Source organism: Canis lupus, chromosome 17 (genome assembly GCF_011100685.1).
Source record: "Canis lupus familiaris isolate Mischka breed German Shepherd chromosome 17, alternate assembly UU_Cfam_GSD_1.0, whole genome shotgun sequence".
Taxonomy (NCBI): domain Eukaryota; kingdom Metazoa; phylum Chordata; class Mammalia; order Carnivora; family Canidae; genus Canis; species Canis lupus.
The window spans coordinates 58,802,266-58,825,984 of NC_049238.1; the positions used below are offsets into that span (position 1 = coordinate 58,802,266).

General features: G+C 44.4%; 1 protein-coding gene and 2 long non-coding RNA genes across 12 annotated transcripts in view; 1 reads left to right on the forward strand and 2 right to left on the reverse strand.

Annotated features, from left to right (window-relative positions):
* The window catches only part of LOC102156514, a 59,668-nt gene extending 54,278 nt beyond the window's left edge, over nt 1-5,390 (reverse strand). For both annotated transcript variants that reach the window (XR_005372702.1, XR_005372703.1), the window contains exon 1: nt 5,159-5,390. This is a non-coding gene — a long non-coding RNA (uncharacterized LOC102156514). The remainder of the gene's footprint in view (nt 1-5,158) is intronic.
* BCL9 (BCL9 transcription coactivator) overlaps nt 1-23,719 on the forward strand; it is an 83,095-nt gene that overhangs the window by 39,786 nt on the left and 19,590 nt on the right. For 5 of the 9 annotated variants that reach the window (XM_038561986.1, XM_038561985.1, XM_038561976.1 and 2 more), the window contains exon 2: nt 22,610-22,744. The exons of 1 other annotated variant lie outside the window; for it this stretch is intronic. The gene's annotated coding sequence lies outside the window, so the exon portion shown is untranslated. Of the gene's footprint in view, nt 1-17,313; nt 17,535-18,646; nt 18,760-22,609; nt 22,745-23,719 lie in introns of those variants that run through there. 3 more of the 9 variants (XM_038561978.1, XM_038561979.1, XM_038561977.1) reach the window with 3 other exon arrangements.
* On the reverse strand, nt 10,722-23,163 carry LOC102156457. Its single transcript, XR_005372701.1, has 3 exons — nt 22,924-23,163; nt 22,216-22,323; nt 10,722-10,764 (listed from the first exon to the last, which is right to left on the reverse strand). It is a non-coding gene; the product is annotated as an uncharacterized LOC102156457 (long non-coding RNA).

Below are 23,719 nucleotides of genomic sequence, written 5' to 3' on the forward strand. Positions count from 1 at the left end.
ACCTTCCTCTTTGTGGGTAGAAGATTCTCCTTTGGCTCATCTCATGGGCTCTCTGAGACTGAGTCTTCCTACAGGAATATGTTTATTGCTCCTGCTCTTCTAGAAAAGCACCATGAGCAATGGTTTATGGTCCTAGAGAGTTTGGGCTTGATTTTTAAAGCATCAACATGCCTTAAAGCACCCCCATTTTCAAACCTGTTGTCCCAAACATGCTTCCCTTACTTTAACTAGAAGAGCAAAGAATTAAAGATCTCTGGGAAATGAACAGAAGAAAATATATATATATATATATATATATATATATATATATATATATATATATATATTTATGTAGTTGTGTTGTCTTAATAGCAACCATTTATTGAGGACATATTATTGCTAGGTATTTTCCTTATATTATCTCTGAACTTCCAAAAGTTCTGAGAGATGTTTTATTATTCTCATTTTTAGAGGTGAGAACATTGAGGCCAAGAAAAATAAACTTAAGCTATGATCTTGAACCTTGAACTCCAGTGTGTTTGATGGTAACATTTGTGCTCTACCCTGCCTCTTCTTAAAATCTGATTTTAGTATTTCAGCCACTGATACTGGAAGCTTGGAAGTAAGATTTGAGACCTGCCTCTGCCCCTTATTACCTAGATGACCCTGGGCAAATTATTGAATCCCTCCAGGCCTTATCTGGTTATGTCTTAATGGATATGACAACTGCTTAGGTTGGGAAAAGTCCTCCTTATTGGCCTCTTCTTACACTTAACTGAAGCAACCAATATAAAGGTGTAGCAAATCGATCGGCATACAGTAAACTCCTCAGAGGATAGCCATACACTAATTGTATACCCGTCAGGTTCTAGACCAATCTGTGAAATGGTTGAAGTGTGCTTGAGGGAAACATCCCTCTCTTTAAACTACTCTAACTCCTCTCTGTCTCTCTCTAGCAAAAAAATGCTTCCAGGTGTAAATGGCTATGCAATACATGGGAAGAGAGAAGTCATACCTCCTCCACACTAGAACAAAAGAAGCAAGCCTTGGTTGTAGAATTCTAATTTTGTCCTAAAACTTGAGGCAAAAGCTGTTTTGTGGTTTATTGTTTGGGGGAAGGTGGGGGTGTTGGAGGTTAGGAACAAGAAGCCATCTGTGCCCCCCGTCACCCCCAGCCCCACTGCACACAAGGACCCAAGGCAGCCTTTTCATCTCGTACTTCTTTTTCTGGATATGTTCAGTGTAGGGGCAGTTGTAGATTCCAGGTCTCAGCTGCTTTTGATCAGAACTTTTTTTCCCCCTCCTGTGGTGATTTTGCATGAATTTTAGACCCTGGCGACTTTCAGTTGCCTGGGTCTGGTTTTCATTGCAGATTTTGTCAAGATTTTACATTTAGGTTGCATTTGAAAGGCTTTTTTTTTTTTTCCTTCTCTCACTATTCTGTGTGAACTTAAGGTTTGGGACTTTTTCCACCAGTTTATTTTATTTTAAATATAATATTAGTGTACTTTCTTTTTAAAAAGATTTTATTTTTAAGTAGTCTCTACACTCAAGGTGGGGCTCGAACTCACAACCCCAAGATCAAGAGTCACATGCTCCACCAACTGAGCCAGCCAGGCGCCCCAGTGTATTTTCTTAATTACAAAAGTAATAACTATTCACTGTAAAGAATTAGAACAAAAGAATAAAGAAAAATGTAATCACCCGCAAACCCAGCATCCAAGACTCTATTCACATTTAATGCATTTCCTTCATTCTTTCCTCTATGCGTATACATGTTCCTATGTAAATTGTATTACATGTTTTGCAAAACTAGGAAATAGACATTTTGTCTTGTTTTTTTTTACCTAACTTTATATTGTGAGCATTTTTTGTATGTCATATATGTTTTTTCCAAAAGATTTATAGCTGCATAATATTTCACTGTATGAATGTATCAGATGTACTTAAACCATCCCCACTCTGCTCAATGTTGAGAAGTTCTTTGTATAAATTTCCGAGTTTCCCCATTTCCTTTTTCCTTATAAATTATTCCTAGGGAGTGAATTATTAGGGCAATTGGGGAAAAGAATATGTGCTTTTTTTATTTAAAGAAGTATTCGTACCTGCTTATTATAATACCAACCTGTGCATAGCCTTTACAAAGTTTCTTGATAAAAAAACAAAACAAAACAAAACAAAACAACAACAAAAAAACCCCACAAAGTTTCTTGATATATAGTGTCAAGTTGATTTCCAGAAATGTTGCTCTAGGACAGGGAAAACAATACCCATGGGCCAAATCTGTCCCATGACATGTTTTTGAATGATTACTAATGGTGATTTTTACACATTTACATGGTTGGGAAAAATCAGAAGAACAATATTTTATAACACGTTAAAATCATATGGAATTCACATTTAAGTTTGCACAAAGAACGCATTTTGGGGACACAGTCATATTCTCTCAGGTACATGTTGTCCGTGGCTGCTTTCACCCCACAGTGGCAGAGCTGAATACTTGCAACAGAGATTACCCTTTACAGAAATAGTTTGCGGAAACAGTTTGCTGACCCCTGCTTTTCCTACGTCCTCCTACGAACTACCAATGGGATTTTCTTACTCTTTGTTAATCTGAACAAGTCAACAAATACTTAGAAAGTCAGTAACCATATGCCAGGCCATCACAGAAAATACAATTGCTGTTTCTTCGATTACTAGTTAGAATGAATGTTTTCACAAATTCAAGTGATTTTTTTCTATCAATTTTCTGGGTGTGTGTGTTAAATGGTAAATTTCAAAATGTTAAAAATTGCAATGTCAAATTTCAACCCAGGCGTTTTTTTCCTATTGCTTTATCTGAGTTTTTTCTATACTAATAAGAGTAATTTCTTTTCAGTCATATTTGTTAAAATCCTATTTGTTGGAAATACTTTGTTTCCATTAGGTCATTGGTCTTCTAGTTTTATGATTTTTTTTTCACACGCAGAATTTTACATTTTTACGTAGTTAAATCCACCAAATTATTTATTTATTTTTCCTTTGGTTTTATTCTAAGAATATCTTTCCCTGTCCACAAGGTCAGATAAATATTCATCTATATTTTCTTCTAGATTTTTTTAATTGATTCATTTTTATATTCATCTCTTTAATCTCTCTGATTTATTATACGATGTGAAATGAGGATCTTAAATTTTTTCCAAACAGTAAACAATTAATTATGCCAACAGTATTTCTTGAGTAATCCTCCCTTTTCCTTACTTATCTGTGGTGCCACCTTTACTAAATTCTAATGTATCCTGGGATGTGTTCCTGGCCTACATTCCAGTTCTCCATGTGTGTGTATGTATATGTTTTGTTGTTGATTTCTTATGGATGTCCAAATCACTGACAAGGTCCGTACGGTAGACAGATTTTAGTTGGACTTTGGCATTATATTTTTTTCTTTCTCTGGTGTGTTATTCCTTTAACGATGGTAAATTTCAGTAGCATCACCCCTCTCATGGTCAATTTGTCAGGAAAGCAGCATAAGCTTATCTCCTAAAAGTAAACAAATGGTAAGAAACCTTCCTACCAAACGAGAGGTAAAGGCCAGAGCCAGGCCCCACACACATGTGACCCATGAACCGTAGTACTTATTCATAACCACTCCAGGTGACAAAGGCTTTAGCTTTTGTAACCTAGGAGGTTGGAGGTTTTCTACCTGAATAGTATCAACTGGCATAAAAAGAGCAAATCTCTGGAAGGGGTTCCCAGAAGAGCTGTTACATGATGCACAGTCCCTAACCTTCTGTTAACGGCTCACCCCAACCCGACCTTGGTTCGCAGTGGAGTTATTTCATTTACCAGGTGTGAAAATTGGATTTTACCACAGAGGAGGGGAATTATTACCTATCAGGTCTGCTCTTTAGGGGAGCAGAGATTGGTGTGGGATTTATTAAGAGATGTGCTATGCATGGAACATACCATTAGAGATGTGTTACTTTACAATGGATTTGCAATCTTTGTCATTTTAGGAGTGCTATTTTTTTTCTTTTACTTTTTCTGCCTGACAGCCTTCTTTCCCTTGTAGATTGCACGCATCCTACCTAGGACCTGAATATTTTATATGGCACCATTCTGCCAAGAGAGGGACCTCAAGGGTGTGACAAAGAGTGCAGCATAGGGGGATGGTGGGTACTGCCTGCAGTTTGGGTGCTATTAGTCACACATAGATACTTAGAATGGGAGGTGGGATGATAAAATAATTTTCTGCAGTCTGGCTCAGGCTCTCCGTTTGATGGAGGTATTAGGGTCACTCAGACTCTCTAATAAGGGAATTCTTGAAAATCAAGAATTTAGATCTAATTACCTTCCTATTAGAAGCTATAGACAGCCTCGAAGCTGGTACCTGGTTAGCCACATCTGTTTTTGAAAAAAGACACCTTGTTTACTATCATGGTGGAGGAGGCGGCTGGATTTATTATTATTTAGCATTTCTAGCACACTTTGTTCTTGCTGAGTGTCTTAAACTTACTTATGTATGTATATTGGTTGCTCTCCAGCACTCCCATGAGATGAGTGGGTGATAAGTTTTATTATCACCTGCTCTTCCAAAGAGGAAACGGTAGCTCCTGAGAAGAGCAGGGACTGGCCTGGGTTTACAGCTCAGAGCTCCTGTCACCTTGTTGGGGTTCCCTCCACAAACCGGTGAGGAAGGCCGGCCCCGCAGCCTTCTTCTGCCCCGGCCCAGTCTGGGCGGGCCACCTGTGTCTCCTCCTATATTCCACTAACCACAGTGTGCCCTCACTCAAACTAAAAATCAACAGTGTTCTCAGCCTGTGACTGTGCCAGAGCTTTCCATCGAAACACACAGCCTTCCTCACGCAGGCGCCTCTCTCCCCTGCTTTTCTGGTAAAGGTCCTGCTGTTTTCCTCATTGCCCAGCTCCAATCTCTGGAGTCCTGCGTGACTCAGCCCCTCCACCCACTTCAGTTGCCCAGTGAGCCATGTAGGTTCTGTCACCAAACGTCTTTACATTTGCCCCTTCCCTCCTCTTCCCTGCGCCGCTGTCGCCGTGATCATCGCCACTGCGATGATTCAGGCCCTCGTGACTCCCCACCTGGACCCCTGTAATAGCCCTTTCCTGGGTCCCCACACTTTCCATCCTCAACCCTTCATTCCCCGAAAGCTTCTTCAAGCGCCGTCGGCTCGGCAAATACCTTTCTCCCCTCGGGGTCCATTCTCCGCAGCGCCGCAAGGCCTCCAAGGGGAGCGCAGATTCTTAGCCCGCCTTCCCGTTTGGCCTTTTCTCCGGCTCAGCCCCTCAACGATTCTCTGGCGCCTCAAGACCACCTGGGGCGTTTGGAGGACAGGCTCCAGCCCCGGTGCGTGGGCTCGAGGGCGAGGGACCCGCGCGGCGACCACAGCGCCCCGCCCCGCCCCCTCCAGCCAGGTGTGCGCCGCGCGCCGCCTCCCTGCACCTGGCACCGCGGCCGCGCGGTCCCTACCCCGCCCTGCGCGACCCGCCCCGCTGGCGGTGTCCCCGCAGCCCCAAAACGCTCCCCCCCCCCGCCCCATCTCCATCTCCACCTGTTGACGTTTAATGGTTTAATGGCCCAGCTCAAATAGGAAGGCCTTCCTCCATGAAGACTTTGCCTGGTTGCTCCAAAGGAATGGGGTACAGATTCCTCCGCGTTAAATTTAAGATCCTTTCGCAGTACAACTCGGTTTTACAATTGCAGACCCGTCTCCTCCCAGGTGCCTCGGCTACCCCGAGACTCTCACTTCGGATGCGTCCCCAGAGCAGGCCCTCCACCCTCACCTCTGCCAGGAATGCCCCTCCCCTCTCCCTTCCCCCATCCTATCTTTTTAAAACTTTTCCTACTAGGCTCAGCTCCTGTGTCACTTCCTCCGTACCACGTTCATCACAACCCGCAGTCTTTCTAGACCCTCCCCTGCCCCCACTGACGCCCCCTCCTCTGGGCTTCGCGGGCCCCGGGTGCCTAACGGAGCTCTCAGCCGCCTAGCTTGCTTGATGCTTTACCTGCTGAACGCAACCCTAGGCAGTGAACTTGGCCAGCGCTGGATTCTGAGGTTCATACTCAGTCAATCCTGGAAAGTGCTTGGAGTCTCTTTCCTCCAGGCCTTCTCTTCCCCTGGACGCGCTTTGCTCCTCGCACTTCTCTGGGGCCATTTCTCTTCTTCTGTCTTTTCTGCACTTGTTTTATTCCTTCCACTAGATTGCAAACACCCTTGAGAGGAGAAACCTTGGAGGATTTCACTCCCTATCCCTGAGCCTGGTTTCTTACCCGTGGCAGGAGCTCAATAAATGTTTGTTTAATTGAATTGTAGGGTGTTGTGCTCAGCTAGCTGCTAAACAATCCCATTTAAGGGGTTAACTAATAACACTCGGAGAAGTTCTTCTCCTTTGGGGACATTTGCATTTTAATGGGAATCTTAAAAACCCAGAGGAAATGTTGGCTAATGGTGGGATTGCCTGCTTTGTAGGGAAGCTCATTTTTGGTGGTTCTGGATAGAGACTGGGGTGAGTTTTTCCAGTCCTGGAATTTTTCGACTTTTTTGTGACATGGACCTGCCTTGGGCTGTCTGGTGAAGCCGATGGATGGAATTATGACTTTAAAAAATACATAGCCTTACAAAAAAGAGTTATACTGAAATATGATCAAAATATCAAAAGCATCAAATCTGTGGTGTACTAATATATATGCTTCTTTATTAGAACATTAATAAAAGTTCTACTGGCAGATTTAATAACTACCATAATGTTGCATCATCAGTGATGAGTATAAGCAATATTTGGGATATCTGCTACAACGGTAAAGTGATAACAAAAATATCTGTGATTCTTATCAGTGAAAAAGTCCTAGATGGCTCATGCCACCTTGATCTATTGCCTATGTTTGTATTTGAAGGCAATGATAAATTTGAGTTAGAAGTTAGTGAAAGTAAATGTATCTTTTTTCCTCTATCCAAAATCCAGCCTTAGGCTCCAGGTGAACCTGGGATTAAGAGTCTGCTTAGCTGCCCCTCATAGTGTGATGTGAGTGGGGTGGTCCTGAAGTTGGGGGTCAATGTTCCCAATCCTGGGCTTCTTTCTCTATACCCTGCTGTCTCTACCCTGAGCTCCCAGATTCTTTTTTTTTTTTTTCTCCCACTTTATTTCACAACCAAGGACAGTGGTCTAAATTTGTTTCATTTTCACCGGAGATGTGAAAGGAGAAACAAAAAAGGGCTGTCAGGCCTTTGGGGAAGGAGAGGATCTTTATACCCTAGCCTAGAAGGATCCCTCCCCAAAGTTCTCAGCCTGGGAGGGGGCAGAGGAGGATGGGTCACTAGGTTCTGAGTTGAGAAAGCAGTTGCCAAGTTTACCTGAGACTCTGCTGGCTCCTTCTAAATTCAGAAGTCGATATGGAGGCCAAAAAGCCTGATTCTAGGGTTGGTCCAGCATAATATCCACCCTTTTTGGTGGTTAGTGACTAAATGAAATGTCATTGCTCTCAAAACACCACACTCCCTAATGCTGATGTTATTTCTAATTCAGGTGAAAGTATTTGTGCAGTTCTCTTTTTAGCATCAAAATACAGAGAATACATTCAGTCCATTTCCACTTATCCTTGTGTATTTTAGTCACTTAGAGGCAATTTTCCCCCACATAGACTGACCGTGCTGTTTGCCATGCCTTGGGGCACATACCTCTGTGCTCGGTGGTACGAGCTTAGAGAATATAAGTGAATTTTAATATTAGTGGGACGAGTTGTTACCAAGGTGAACATCATTATTAGCCACCGCAGTTTTCCCTGCCCCTGGTGGTAGTGACACCAAAGGTTTTATTCTTGACATCTTCCTTTTATCTTGTGTGCCTTTTTCCTCCGTGAACTAATTCATTTATATTGCTTCAGCTATTTTTTAAAAATTTTATTTATTTATTCATGAGAGACATAGAGAGAGAGGCAGAGACATAGGCAGAGGGAGAAGCAGGCTCCCTGCAGGAAGCCCAATGTGACACTGTCCTGGACTGGGATCACCCCCTGAGGTGCTCAACCACTGAGTCACCCAGGCATCTCTATTGCTTTGGCTTTTACCTCTGCACCTGGCAGGACATCTCCACTTCAGTGTCCAGTTGTCACCTATAATTCTAAAACAACTCTTTTTTCTTTCACAAGCTAGCTTCACTTTAGGTAAAAAATAAAAAGCTTTATTGAGATATGATTTATGCACCATAAGTTCCCCCATGTTAAGTGTATAATTCAATGACTTTTGTTGTGAATTTAGTGTTGCACAACCAACACCAAAATCCAGTTTTCAAATATCTGCTTCACCCCAGAAAGATCCCTCATGCCTGTTTGCTGCTGATCCCCATTCCTGACCCCACTAATCTGCTTTCCATCTCTATAGGTTTGCCTTTTCTGGACATTGCATATAAATGAAATGATGCCATATACAGTCTTGTGCATCTGGCTTCTTTCACTTTGCACAGTGATTTTGAGGTGCATCCATGTTATAGTGTGTATCAGTACTTCATTCCTTCTTATTGCTGAGGAATACCACACCAAGTTTTATTTACCCATTCATCAGTTGATGTACATTTGGATTATTTTCACTTGTTGGCTGTTAGGAATAATGCTGCGATAGAACATTTGCATATAAGTCTGTGTGGGCCTGTTTTTATTTCTTAGGTAGACACCTCAGAGTGGAATTGCTGGGTCATATGGTAAAATGTTTAACTTATTAGGAAACTACTGAATTGTTCTCGAAGGTAGATGTACCATTTTACATTTCCACCAGCAACACTCGATGTCATCTGTCTTTTCTACCATAGTCATCCCCAGTTGGCATATAGTATGTCTCCCTGTGGACCAGTGTCATTTTTAAACCACTCTTGTTTCTGACCACAATGCCCACCACCACTTCCACCCATTTTAGGCTTGAAACCAAACTTCAGCTTTTCTTTCTTCCTCTTATGTTCACATGCTTCAGAAGTGAGCTGCTACAGCCTTCCCCAGACGGCACCTAGATGTGCCACCTCTTCACTGTCCCCTAAGTTACTCTGTCTGGGTCTGCATCACCTCACACCTACATTTCTGCAGCCTTCCAGCTGCTCTTCTTGCCTTCCTGGAGCTGCAGAGAGATTGTTAGAGGGCATGCATGGATGTGGAAACTTGGGAGCTGTGCTCCTGTCCAGGAATCACATTCCTTGAATGAGTTCTGCAACTTATCTGAGGCCAACCTCTTTCATTAAATTTTTTAACCTCTGTGAGCCACAGTATCTTCATGTGCAAGGTAAGAATGATAACAGAGCCTATCTTACAAGATTGCTGTAAGTCAACCATACAATCCACGTGAGGCCAGATGTATGGGGAGCATTTGGTGCTGCCTAATATTATTTTAGTGATTATTGTGACTGTTATTATTCATTATGATCGATGTTGGAGGTATCTTATGAAACTCTCACATGGTTATCCTACAAGGATCAGATGTGGCTGTGAATATGAAAATACTTTGAAGAATGCCATACAAATTGCAGCAGTGTTATTTTTACCCAGTTTTTCCCTTGCCCAAGGAGAGAGGCAGTGTGAAATAGCAGCAAGAACACAGGCTTTGCTGCCAGCCTTGTGTTCAGTTCTGGACTGTGCTGTTTAATAGCTGTGAGGCTTGGCCAAGTCATTCAATGTCTCCATTTTGATTGTCTCATCTGTAAAGTGGGTATAACTCTAAATCAAGTTCTGGATGATCCTGTAAAGAAGACTGCCTGTTCCACAAGCAGTGTTTGGTAAACTATGATTTTTGGTGTTGTTTTTTTTTAACCTCACAGTATATCATTCTTGCATACTTTCTTTAAATTATATTCTTTGTGGGACACCTGGATGGCTCAGGCAGTTAAGTGTCTGACTCTTGGTTTCAGCTCAGGTCATGATCTCAGAGTCAGGAGACCGAGCCCCACATTGGGTTCAGTGCAGAATCTGTTTGGGATTCCTTTTTACCTCTTCCTCTGCCCCTCCTCACGCTCTCTCTTTCTCTCTCTCTAAAATCAATAAATCTTTAAAAAATAAATTATATTCTATGTAATGAATTCCTACCCTATTTATTCAATTGTATTTTGCCACTGCATCCCAATACTTGCACTAAGAGAGGCTGTACTGTAGAAAGCTAAGAGCTTTCAACTCAGAATGACTTGGATTTTCGTCGTAGCACCCACTTAGCCACATGATTTTAGAACAGTGACTTCTCTCTCAAAGTCCCTGGTCCCTTGGGACGCCTGGGTGGCTCAGTGGTTGAGCATCTGCCTTTGGTTCAGGTCGTGATCCTGGATCCTGGGATCAAGTCCCACATCAAGTTTCTGCAAGGAGCCTGCTTCTCCCTCTGCCTATGCCTATGTCTCTGCCTCTCTCTGTGTGTCTCTCGTGAATAAATAAATAAAATCTTAAAAAAAAAAAGTCTCTAGCCCCTCAACTGTAAAATGGGAACAACAGTTCATACTTTGTGGGGTCATTGTGTGTATTAAGTGAGATGATATGACTATAGTCCTTAGAATATTGCTTGGCACATGCAAATACCAAATGCTCAGTAAAGGACAGCTCTCATGATGCTTGTTCTCATCATTACTATTGTTTTCTGTCCACACATGCTGTTCTCCTTTGAGTCTCTTGCTTGGCCCCTGGGACACCATCCCCTCCTAGAACCACTCAAATCCTATTCTTCAAGGCCCAGTTCAACTTCTGATGCTGCAAGTGATCGCTCCAGACTCTACTCATTGCTTTTTTCTTTTTTTTCTGGAAGTCCAGAGTTTGTCTCATGTCTGTCATATCTGTAATAAAATTTAGAAATCAATCGTTATTAAACTTTTTGTGTTTTCTCAACTGGGCTGTGAGATTTCTGACAAGGACTATTTCTTCACCCCCCCCCCTTTTTTTTTAAAGATTTTATTTATTTATTCATGAGAGACACAGAGAGAGGCACAGACACAGGCAGAGGCAGAGGGAGAAGCAGGCTCCATGCAGGGAGCCCAACGTGGGACTCAATTCCAGGTCTCCAGGAAAACACCCTGGGCTGAAGGCGGCACTAAACCACTGAGCCACTCGGCTGCCCTTTCTTCACCTTTTAAAAAATATTTATTTTGGAGGGAGGGAGAGGGAATTTTGGAGGGAGGGAGAGGGAGAGAGAGTGAGAGAGCACGTGCACAAGTTGGGGAGGGGCCGAGGGTGGAGAGAGAGAATCTCAAGCAGACGCCCTGCTGCACACAGAGAGAGCCCAGAGCCCCAGTCGTGGTGCTCATCTTAGGATCCTGAGATCATGACCTGAACCTAAATCAAGAGTTGGACGCTTAGCCGACTGAGCCCCTCAGGCACCCCTATTTGTTCAGCTTCTAATGAAATTGTCACTCTACTTAATTTGGCACTATGACACATATTAAGTGCTTATTCATTTTTTATTAATAAATAATAACTAAGAAAGCAAACATGTAAAAGTCATTACGAAATCTTAAAGCTAGGGATTTCTTGACTACTTGTGTAGTCTCCTTCATTGACATGATTCAACATTGATCCTGAGTGAAATTATTTATTCTGAAACACAGCACAGAGTAGAGAAAGGGGCAGTGGATGGAGAGTCCCCAAATCAAGGTCAGTACTGTTTGTTAAGTTAGTAAAGCATGTCTTTACTGACACAAATGACCTTGTTTTTGTTTTCTTCATTACTTCTTGGCATCTCTCTCCAATCCAACCCTTCTTCCAGTCCCAGAGGACCTACTGCCCTCAGAAAACCTGGCTTCAATTCCTGGGGAAGGTTGTCCATGCTTCAGAATTAGCCTTTTCTTTCTTCCCCACAATATTTCCTCAGTACAGTTAAAAGTTAAGGATGATAGATGTCTGGCCAGATGATTATTAAAATAAAACAGGGCTAACCCTTTGTTGTGTTACCCTTCTCAGTGCTCCTAAAATCTCTGCCTAAAGCCAATCCCATTGTGGATAATCCAGAGATGATGAAATATATTAATAACTAACATTTATTGGTTAGGCACTTACTATGTGCGAGGCATTAGTCCTACGTGTTGACATGTAGTTGCTCATTTATTCCTCATGCTACCCTGTGAGGAAAATATTATCGATGTTCCACTTTATAAAGTAAAAGACTAAACCCTAGAGAGGTCAAATAATTTTTCTAAGATCACACAGCCATCTGACGGCAGAGCTGGGATTCAAAGCCAGGAGATCTGATTGAGGGCCCTAGAAATGACTCTGTTGAATCTTGAGTCTCCCCTTATAAGCATTCTAGGAAATCAGAAGAGCCAACTTCATGAGAAAAACCTAGATGTCATCATCATAGCTGTCATCATCATGACAGCAGGCAAAGGTTGTGCCATTGTGTGCAGGGCGCTGCATAGAATGCTGAGAAGACAAAGGCGTCTGGCCCCACTGCAGGTCTGGATCAACACGACCCCGGACTCCTTCATGTTGCCTCAAATGCCTCCACTTACATGAAGCAGTTGCTGCTCATCTCACTCAACCCCCTCTAAAATGTATCTCCTCTGATTGCCATTTTACTTTTTGCCTCTGCTCTGCCACTTATTTATTACTTTCTATCTTGTATTGTGGTTATTTATATACATTGTCACACAGCTGAGCCTTTGCACATTGCTGAGTCTTTTGCCTGACTGACTCCTATGCATTCTTTGAGATTCTGCTCAGGTCTCGTTGAGTTCCCTGACTCCCCTGTCTGGATTAGATGTCTTTCTTCTGTGTGCCCCCAAACACCTGGTATTTATCCATTTCATAGCATTTATTATAATTGATTATAAATGTTCACTTGTCAGTATTCTTACCTAGCTTGATCTCAGGTCCCAAAATGAGGGGACTTGTCTTACACTTATTTGAATCTTTGGTACCTTGCATGATACCTGGCACTTACTGAATTCCCCTTTCCCCAGCACATCTTTTTTTTTTTTTTTAAATGAATGAAGCCTCTGTATAAGTCTGATTAGATTTTGAAGACAAAGTTGGATACTTTGGGTACTTGATTCATTTTTTGTACTTCCTCCAAGATGTCCTGCACTTAGTAGGTGCTCAATAAATATAGCAACTACTAAGTGACTGCAAAATGCAGAGAAGTGTACAATTTTGTTCTCAAGATAGAGGGCAAGACTAGGAACCACCTTAAGACTACTTTTTTCTTCTTTTTGAAATTACTTTGCTAGTAAATTGCAGTCCAATATGCAATCAAACCCAGGTCCAGGTGATTCTAAAGCCAATATTGTTCCTGTTTAACCACACTGTTGATCTTAGGGTAGAGGGGGTCCTATAATATATTATAAACAGGTCTTTTAGGAAGGTCTGTCTGGAGAAGGAGCATGGAGAATTGGCTGATTCAGGGAGAGGCTGGAGGCAGGAATGACCATTTAGAAGCTATTACAACAGTCCCAGGTTGGGACCAGAAAACAAGAAGTTGATTGAAGGAGAAATTTGTGGATGCAGGTGACTGAGAAGAGATTTAGAAGAGATAAATAGATGGAGGATTTTGAAGTGAGGATTATGCCAAAGTTTTGAACCTAAGCTACACTTAGTGTGGTGGTCATTTCACTATATATATATATATATATATATATATATATATATACACACACACACACATCAAATCATTACATTGCATACCTTAAACTTATACAATGTTATATATCCATTATATATCAATAAAATTGGGGTGTGTGTAGGGACACAAAACCAGAATATCATTGAAATTCAAAATATAAGAGATTCAGAAAGGAAATGATATTCATTGGATGCTTTGGGCAATTAGGTTTGGCCATGTTGAAGAGAGAATTCTTGCAGAATGGTTGGGTGATTTACAGAGGAGGAAAAGGATTTGTGATAATGTAGGTTACCCTTTGGATAAATTGAGAATAAAAAAAAAGGGAGAAAAGAGTATTGGAATAAGAAAGATTTTACAAAGGGTAAATAAATGGAAGACATTACCAAACAAAAAACCCCTTTAGAGGTGGGGTGAGATGACAAGATAGGTCTTGCAATGTAGAAGGCATAGTGGATAGAATTTGGAATAATTGTTGTGGGAAATGATATAGGAGGTTATGAGGATACACAAAGGGGTTGCCAAGTAAATAGTAACGAAGTTCAGTTGAATTTTCATCACCTGAATTTTGGTCGGGGCCTACTTTCTTTGGTTTTGTGGTTTTTTCTAGTAACAACGTCTGGCAGCCCAGGAGGGAAAACAAAAATGTGGGTTGATTTCTTCCTTACATATCATCATTAGGAATTGCCACTACTGGAATGATGGGTGGCCAAGGATTCCAACAGGGCATTGGAACAAATGAAAGCAGCTGGACACAAACCATGGAGGTGAATCAGGCAGCAGTAGTTGGATAGCAGTACCAGAGAAGCTGGCGGAGAGGATGACTGTGGGAAGTAGGAGGCATCCTCTATGAAAGGTAGAACCCAGAAAAAAAGAAAATAGGTGGATCTGAAGGGCGGCATTCTGAGAGAAATGTCTGGAAGAAGAAAATGACATGAAATGTAGAAATACCCAGAATTATTGTTGGGAGCAAAGTGAAGAGTAAAATGAAATAGTAAATTAGTGGGATTTGAAGAGGAAAGGGGGCATGAGACTATGAGGACAGGTGTGAAGAACTGGCATGAAGATGAAGGGGGTTTGGGGAGAAGTGGTTGGAGCACACGGAACACCCCCGTTGCTTCTGCTTAAGCCATGATGGGCTCCTGGAGAGGAGGATCAGCATTTATACATCAATGATTTAGGGCTCAGGAACTAGCAGGCTGAAAGTCACAAAGCTTGACTTTGAGAAGGCAGACAATGAGGATGGGAGACACAATCATTCAGGTTTGAGTGTGAAAACAAAAGGGAAACAGGGATGGGAACTTTTTAAGGAATCTGAGGGTCAAGTCACAGATCCCAGCCAAGCATTCACAGAGAGGGTGCCTGTAATTCCCAGATTGTTGGCAGCAGACTTGTGGTGACACAGAAGGAGACCCATACTCACATCAAAGTGCCAGTGGCCCCAGGAGGAGCTGCCAGAAGGAAGGCAGTGGGGAACATTGATTTCTCCCTTACAAAGAGACACGCAGCCCTAAATTTTCCCGGTAGGGATAAAGCTGGAAGACTCCCCACTGACTTAAATGGACTGGTGAAAGCTGGGGTAGGGCGATTTGTTTCTTTTTCATGGGCACCCTAACAAAGAAATGGTTTCTTGGCTATTTTCTTACAGCATTGGGCAATAGGACTGTGAAGGTCAAGACGCCCTTCCATCCTAACCCTTCACTGTCAGTCACAAATGACTCTCTTGGTGGTATTCCTTTGGGGTTGAAACTTGCCCACGTTGGTTTGGACAATGACGTAGTTGAATTGGTAAGGAACAGTATAAGCAGCAGGAAATTATGGACAAACCGAGGGCTTTAACCAAGGCAAGAATTCGGTGGGGGCCTCTTACAGCCCTAGCACCAACTGGCTCAACCTGTTTGATTCTTACTTTCTTCATCAAGAGGGTAGAACTTCATGGGCTTTGCTGCAGTGATAAATATTAGTGGGAATGAACAAACCACGGGAGTTAGAACCAGGCTGAAGAGTGTTGGACTTAAATTCTACTCCCTAAAAATGGACATAATCTCTGCAAGTCATTAAACCTCTGTGTCTTAGAATTCTCCTCTGTAAAATAGGATGGGGTTTCTTCCAACCCTAAAATTTTGGGGTAAATTTATCAAGAGCTGAGGAAACAAACATTTTGAAAGCAGAATTTACAGGCAAAAAAGACTGGAGGCAAACTTAAATAAAAGATTCTGAGATTAGCTGAAGAACCAAGAAGCCAAATTTATACCATCCATGTTTGCATCACAGTAAGTACTTCTCATCAGCATGAGAAGCCAATTTCAAAACGGAAAAAAAATCAAGCCCAGGTCTCTTTGGCGTCAAAAGCCTTTATTTTTAACAATGTTACCATTTGGATCAAAAAATGATTTCTCCTAGAATTTCTAGAGTAGCAGAAACAGTTTGAAGCGTTTATTTACAGGATGCTTTTAAAAATGATTTCATCATTATCCATTAGTATTTACGTGTAGACAGCATGCTAGAGCTCTATACAGCAAAAGAGAATTCTTTCTCAAGTGAGATGGAAATGAATGGAAGTTAGAAAATTCAGAAGACAAAAATTCTAGTAAAATAAACTATTTGATAAAATAAATAATATTTTGAAATGCAATTCTATCCCATGTGCAAATGTTGCTAAATTTACATTACTACGGAGACTCTAACCTTTAGGTTTCATGACTTCTAGCACACTTTATTCTTAATATTATTCCCCCTTTACCCTAGTGTTGCATGTTTAGTATTCATTTACGCTTTTCTTCTGTTCAGTAAATAATTTTGAATTTTGACACATATCATGGAGGGTGTAAAGCCTAGTAAAATGGTTAAGACGTTTTAGTATGTGTATTGTTATAAGGAGCTTGTCTTTGAGGTTTCCGAGTAGAAGTGATGTGGTCTGGAACACTCCACTCAGGAGCTTATTTTGGTAGTGGTTTTCTCTTATAGGTACGCTCTGTAAATCCTTTCTTTCCACCCACAACTGCAATCCCAAATGTTTCTTGCATATTTCTGCGTTTAGCTGTCTTTCCCTATGTGCATACCTTACTTTTTCCCTCTGCTTTCTTTTACAGAGGTTCTCCCCTATCACCAAAACTTGACAAAAAGCATTTTAATTATTTCCCGTTTGGAATCCTTCAGCCAATCTTGGGCTTATATTGTTTAATGCGTACTATCATGTTTTTTTTTTTTCTTTATTTCAATCACCGGTCATAATGTAAGACAGAGAAAACATCTTGCTATGAAAAAAAAAAAAAAACGTTTTGCACGGGATCTAGGCTGCGGAGACATAATATAGAAACTTACATGGTCACTCAAGAATTTTAAATGTTTTGGAAAGCTTTATCGCTCAGGGTTCTCCTGCACCATCCTTTACAAGCTGCACCATTAGTTAAAAGATTGCCCCTTGGGCAAAGGTTTCCTATTTTATAGACAGGGAAACTGATACAGCATGAAGTAAATCCTGGTTAAAACTATGGGGGGCAGAAGCAAAAGCAGAAGAAAACTTCTCTACTTCTCTTGGCCGTGTCGCCTGTGTCTTCAGGGGGAATACGCAGCTCATCATAACCTAGGCAGTCTCCACTTAACTGACTCAGAAGGGCTGTGGGGCCAGTGCACGTAGTTGCAGAAACCTCTTAGATCGAGCCTCTCCAAAGCACAAACACAGAGACGTAATAACAGTGTGTTCTGGGGAGGACCGTCAGTAGACAGGTCTGTAATAACAGTTGGTCACGGCAGCAACAAGGGCCACTAAGATAGAACAGGAGTAGCCAGAACCTGAGCCTTCCTCAGCAGCATGCGTGCACCAGGATGCCGTCATTTTTCCTTCCGAGGAAAAGTGCAACCTAAGGGGTTACCTTCTCACGTCCCCGGGGACCGGGCCGGGGTGCCTGGGTTTCGAGCTCTCTCTCCAAAGCACAGGCCTTCCGAAGCCATTCGAGGATCTGGACCGGAGGTCCTCTAGGGCACTGGGTAGCGGTGCGTGAGCGGGGCTGGGCTGGGCCCGACGGGGAGGGAGAGACCCTGCGACAGCCACCGCGTCCGCAGGACCCCGGCGAGGGCGGAGACGAGGGCACCCCCGAGAGGGGCCTGCTCCCTTTGGGGGTGGGGGGGGAGAGAAGCCGGCAACCGTGAGCGCGGTGCACGGATCGTGCGGTGTAGACAGGGGGCCGGGGAGGGTACGGGGAAGGCCGATGGCGTCCTGGGACTGTGCGGAGGTTGCCTGGAAGACTGAGCACTAGGCCGGCAGCAGGGCAGCGGGAAAGTGAGGGAAAGACCCCTTCCTTCCTTTGGCAGCTTCCAATTCTTTCCTGTCAAAGATGGCCAAATTCCACGCTGCCCTGCCCCCCCCCCCCGCGTTTTCTGCAGGTCCCCTTGGGTTGCTCCCCCGTGCTGCGGCAGCGGTTGGGGGGGTCCGGGTGCCTCGAGGACGGTGCGGGGAGCAAGAGGCCCGCCCCGGCCGCGTCTCCCACCCCGCCGGCCCTCCGGGAGGTTTAGTTGGGAAAGGGGCTCTGCCGCTTTAAGGCGGGGAGTGGGCGTCCCCTCCGGCCGGGTGACGGACCGGGGCGGGGACCCGGTGGGCGTCTCCATGCAAAGCAGGAGGTCGTGCCGGCGCTGGGCGGCCCCGGAGGAACGCGCTCGGGGGCGGGGCGAGCCCGGGGTGGGCGGGGCGCAGGGCGCGGGGCGGGGCCTCCCCGGGAAGGCCGGGCGGGGCGGGGCGGGGCGGGGGCGGAGGAGGCGGCCGGTCGGTACCACTGCGCGCGGCCCGGGAGGGGGACGCGGGACCTTCCCGGGGCGGGGGGCGGGGGGCGGGGCGGGCCCGGCGCCGAGGCGGGGAGGGGCAGGCCCGGTGCCCCGGCCGGGCGGGACGCCGGGGCCGAGGAGGGGGCCCTTCTCGGCTCGCGTCCGAGGCGGGGCCGGCGGGACCTTCCGTGGCGCGGTGCGGCTGGGGGAGGGCCGAGGGGAGGGGAAGGGGCGGGCCCGGAGGGGGGAGCCGGAAAGGGGGAGGCGCCGGCGGACAATGGAGCCTATGTGTGCCTGCGGGAGTGGGACGGCGCCGCCGCCGCCGCCGCCGCCGCCGGGGGGAGACGCTGCGCCGCCGCTGCCGCTGGCCCCGGCCCCGGCCCCCCGGGGCTGAGAGCCGCGCGGACCGGAGCCGCCTCCCCGGCCCCGCTGCCGTCCCCTCCCCCACTCCCGCCCGGGGGTAAGTGCACCTCGCGGGGAGGGGAGGGGGGAGGGGGAGGGGGAGGGGCAGGGCCGGAGCCGGGGGCGGGGGGCCCGGGGCCGCGTCCGCGTGTTTTGAGCCGGCTTGGGGGTAGGGTGGCCGCGGCCGCCGGGAGCCGGGGTGGGGGGGAGGGGAGGCAAGGGGCGGGGGTCGAGGTTGCGGATGTGAGTGCGCGGAGTCTGGAGAGACCTGTGGGGGAGGAGGGGGCGTCCTCTCCGAGCGGTGGGAAGCGACCGCGGCGTCTCCGGATTTTTTAGAGGTTGTTTCCCAAGCGGTGCCTGGGAGGCTGCAGGAGGAGATGGGACGGTCCCAGGGTCCGGGGATGAAGGGGCTTTGGCGGGGCGAGACCGAGAGCTAAATAGGGGGATTCGGGTCGAGTTTGGTGGGGTCTGTGAAGACCTCGGAGGCGGATAGAGAGCCAGAGGGGACTTTGCAGGCCAGTGACTTGTTGAAGGGTGAGGGGAAGTGAAAGCTAAGAAGGGTGTCTGAGTAGTAAAGGGCTCCAGGAGGTGAGGTGGTGATGTCTAGGTCACTGAGTCATTGTGGGGGTCGTGGACACACCAGTGATTTCCAAAGTGGAACCCTAGTCATTGACCTCTGAAAGTTGCAAAGACTATTAAGATGTCACTGGTTCGTGTTGGGGGAGCCTGGTGAAATGGAGATATCCTAAGGAAAACAACAGCAGGGTTGGTTAGGTTCGGAGGGAAGGGCTAGAGGCCTGTAATATTGTCGCTGGGGGCCTTACCTGAAGGCTCCCAAGCCTGAAGGAGGAGGCCTCGATCTGTCCTCCAGGGGCCCCGGTCGGTGCTAGAGAGGAGGGACTGAGAGCCAAAATCACAGTGCAGTAGGGGACTGAGAAAGTTAGTAGACAAGGCAGAGAGATGGACATAAAGTATCCCTTGATGGAGAGAGCCTCTAAGGTGGGATGGAACTGGAGTGAAGTTAGGCAAACACGGATGGATCCCGGTCAGTGACTGTACGGCAGTGACTTTAGTGGGAAAGTGATATGGTGGCTGTGTAGAGAGATACATTTTGGTCGGTGATGTGTGGTGGATTACCGGCATTTGAAATATTCAGGAATTAAGTGTTTGTTCTTAGACCAGAGATTTGGACTCTCCTGCACAGAGCACAAAATTATGAATCGGAAGTAGCAGGTGGGAAGGATGAATAGTAAAAGAGTTGAGAAATGGGGTTTGGGAGAGCAAAAGGATATGGTGGGTAACAGTCATATGTGGGTTAAGACCCTTTGACTCTCCATGGAGACTGCATTGTGATTGTCCTGTTGATTATGGTTTTGTCTTGATACTAGTGATTTGGGAAATTTTAGCAAGGAGTTGATGTTACTGTGAATAATGTTTTTGGTCCTCAGTACAATTTTAAGAAGTTAGTTAGTCCTTAGTAACTATTGAGAAAAGACCCAAGCTATTGAAGACAGAGATGACTTAATGAAAGCAGAAGTTAGTTAGATGACATAAGGATGCTTTGAAGAATGAGGATTCCAATAACTGGTGGTTTGAAAAAGAAGAGAAAACTTAAGGCACAGTTGGGGCAGAGGTGACATTTCGTAGTTTTAGGACCTTGGATCTAATGGTATTAAAACCATTGTAGTATTATTTTGTAATAGGCGTTGAACATAAGATGATCACAGTTCCACAAGATACAGTAGGTAGATAAGGAGGTCATGGACTGAAAAATGAAGGAACAATTCCACACCGTTCTCTTCTAAGAAGGCAACTAACTTGTATGTAACGTGGCTTTTGAGCTCAGGACCCCTGACCTAGATTTTTAGATGACTAGCATAGGTGGAAAAAGTACTATGTACATTGGAATTTATTCTATGGGATATTAGCCCCATAGCCTTCAGAAGTGTCTGCTTTTGTGAATCAAAAGAAAATGCTCTCTGGCTTATGGTGGGGGGTTGGGGGGACATGCAGAGGTTTCACAAACTTTATAATCAACTGAATATTTGATCATGGTAATTTGGTATAGTGGAGCCTTGAACTTGGAATCAGGAAACTGGCTCTCCCATTGATTTATGTGACTTTGAACCAGTCTTTCATATTTATTCTCCAGTCTTCCCATTTATGAAGTGGTGATACCACTGCTGTGACCACTCATAATACGTTGCAGCATTTAACAAGTAAATGCCTATCTACAAAGTGCTTTGAACACTTCTGAGAATGAGGGATTATGTAGCCCAACATTTTTCTCACTTCTGAAAGACTACTCTCTCTCAGGAGCAGACCAAATTCAGCTTTTGTAACAATTATGGCAGCACCGTTGATCAAGGAACAAAAACGAGTATCTTATGCGTCTGTCTTGTTCTATCACCTCGGCTTTGGTTTTCTACTAATTTTGAAAGGTGATACCTCTTCCCTATTTAGTAGGAAGGTAGTGATAGTGATGACAATTGTAGAATGTAAGAAAAGGTCCCCATGGGAAAGTAGGAATACATGTGCTGTGAATGCTCACCTAGGCTGGTGCCCACCTAGGCTGATGCCCACCCGAAATTTAAGAGACCTTGGACATATTATTTGGCTTCCTGGTGGCTTAATTTTCTTCCAACTATGAAGTAATATTGGAATAAATTACTTGTCTACCTTGGTGACTATGATGTTAGAGTCTATAGGAGGTCACCTGGGTGGCTCAGTCGGTTAAGCATCTGCCTTTGGTTCAGGTTATGATTCAGGTTATGATGGTCAGGGAAGGAACCACATGTCAGGCTCCCTGCTCAGCGGGGAGTCTGCTTCTCCCTGTGCCTCTCCCCTTGTTCCTGCACTCTCTGTCTCTGTCTCTCTCTCTCTCTCTCATGCTCTCTCTCTCAAATGAATAAAATCTTAAAGGAATCTCTAGGAACTTTATTTGTTCTCGAACAACTTTCTTTGTTCTTAACTTCCTCTGTCCTACATACCCCTTTGGCAAACTAACGAAGTGTAGGACGACTTTTGAGAATTGTGTTTTTAAAATGCGTAAAAGAGAACATGTAGACTTACAAGTGACATGGAAACAGTTATAAAAATGTTAAGCGATTATGATACAGTAATTTATCTGTTTCCTTCTAACACATTAAATAACAGAATGTAGCTGCAGGTCTAACCATATTGTAATTTTGAAGTAGGGATGACTGTAAATATTGTGTTAGATCTCTGCAACAAGTGTAATGTGACATGAAAGTGTCCTGTGGTTTGTCTTGGTGACAGTCACAGGATTGCTAATACTATCACTGGTTGTTACCTTCCTCTACAATTGAAGGCAGTGCTAGCTTCTGCTAGAGGTGAGTGAGGGTGAATGAAGATGGAAGTTTTCCCCAGTAAGTTCACAGCTGTCACTAAGTCTCTCCACAGACTCCATGTGAGGCAGTGGATCCCACGTTAAGACCTCCTGCTCAAGACCAACTGATTTTTGAAAGTTAAATTATCTTATGGCCACTTGTACCTTAGGCTTTGCAGTATTTCTTCAGCATGTCCATCACGCTTAACACAAGGGCATAAAGAAGATATGAAATAAAAGTTCATTTTGCAACCTTTTGATGACTGTTCTTGGCTGTGGAGCAAGTTAAAAATAATGATTAGCATGAGGCTTAGTGTCTGGTGGTTTTGCCTTTCTAAACAGCCTTGGCTTCAATGGGATGGATTTGGGCTACACTGCTCTATCTTCTTGCATTTTGAGTTTTAGTGGTTTTGCCTTCCTTCCCCATTTTTCACCTAATTATTTTCTTACTGCTCCTTCTAAATACTGTTTTGGCCACAGAGCACCGGGGAATGGGTAGTTTTCTTTGCAATTGGTGTGAATTGGGGTATGAACTTCTCTATTCTTCTCATCCCTGTAGGACTGAATGTGGGGCTAGCTGGTGTCACTCTACTTTGACCTAATAACTCCCTTCTGTTTGGGAGGCAGAGATCATTCTTGGAAAGTTCTTCTGTGTCCCAATGTAGAAGAGAGAGCAGATTGGACATCCTGAAAGGTAAAAGAACCTGATGATGAGCATATGACTCCTGTGATTCAATCTGGAGTATGTTGGATGTTTTTTTCTGTTTCTGTAGGGTCTCTTGTAAGTTAAAATCATATTTGTTCATTGCTATAGCAGTTGCAAAGGCAAAAGTCATCAAATTAAATGCAAGTCAAAACCATAAACATGGTTACCTTCTACTTTCTATAAGCAGGGACTTCCGTAGTAGTTCACCTCGTGGGAAAGGCAGGTGGTGAGAAATTAAACAGGTATTTAGCATGTCTTCATTGGTTTGTGTAAATGTGAGGCAAGGGTAGCAAAAGTTATGCTCCAAGCTCATTATAACCCCTGGATCGCCCAGCGTTTCTTGAGTTTCTCCCGGATGTTGGGTGCTGAGATGATGACCCTTTCCTCAAAGGGCTCTCTGTCTACACATAACAGGGATACAGTTTTTTAAGTGTCATAATAGCATTGTGACTATAATGCTGTAGGGCCCCAGAGTACGTTCCTAGGGACAGTTGGGAATCAAGGAGAATTTCACAGAGAAGGAACATTTGTGCTGAAATCTTACTTTGGGGGGTGCCTGGGTGGTTCAGCAGTTGAATATCTGCCTTGGGCTCAGGTCGTGATCCCAGGGTCCTGGGATCGAGTCCTACATTGGGCTCCCCATAGGGAGCCTGCTTCTCCTTCTGCTTATGTCTCTACCCCACTCTCTGTGTCTCTCATGAATAAATAAACAAGATCTTAAAATTTTTTTTTTACTTTGGATAGCCATTATTTTAAATGATAGAAATTCATTTTTGAATGCTTTTGTCAAGACTCTTTAGTTTGATATAAGTTACTTGGTTGCCTAAAGACTTGTTAGCCCCAAGGACAATAGAGGCATTTCAACCCTTGCGTGTGAAAACATCCTTTAGTATTTTGTAGAGACCCGGGCTTTCTGTGCATGCACATGCTCGTCGTACAGTTTTCTTTTCTCCACATGTTGGG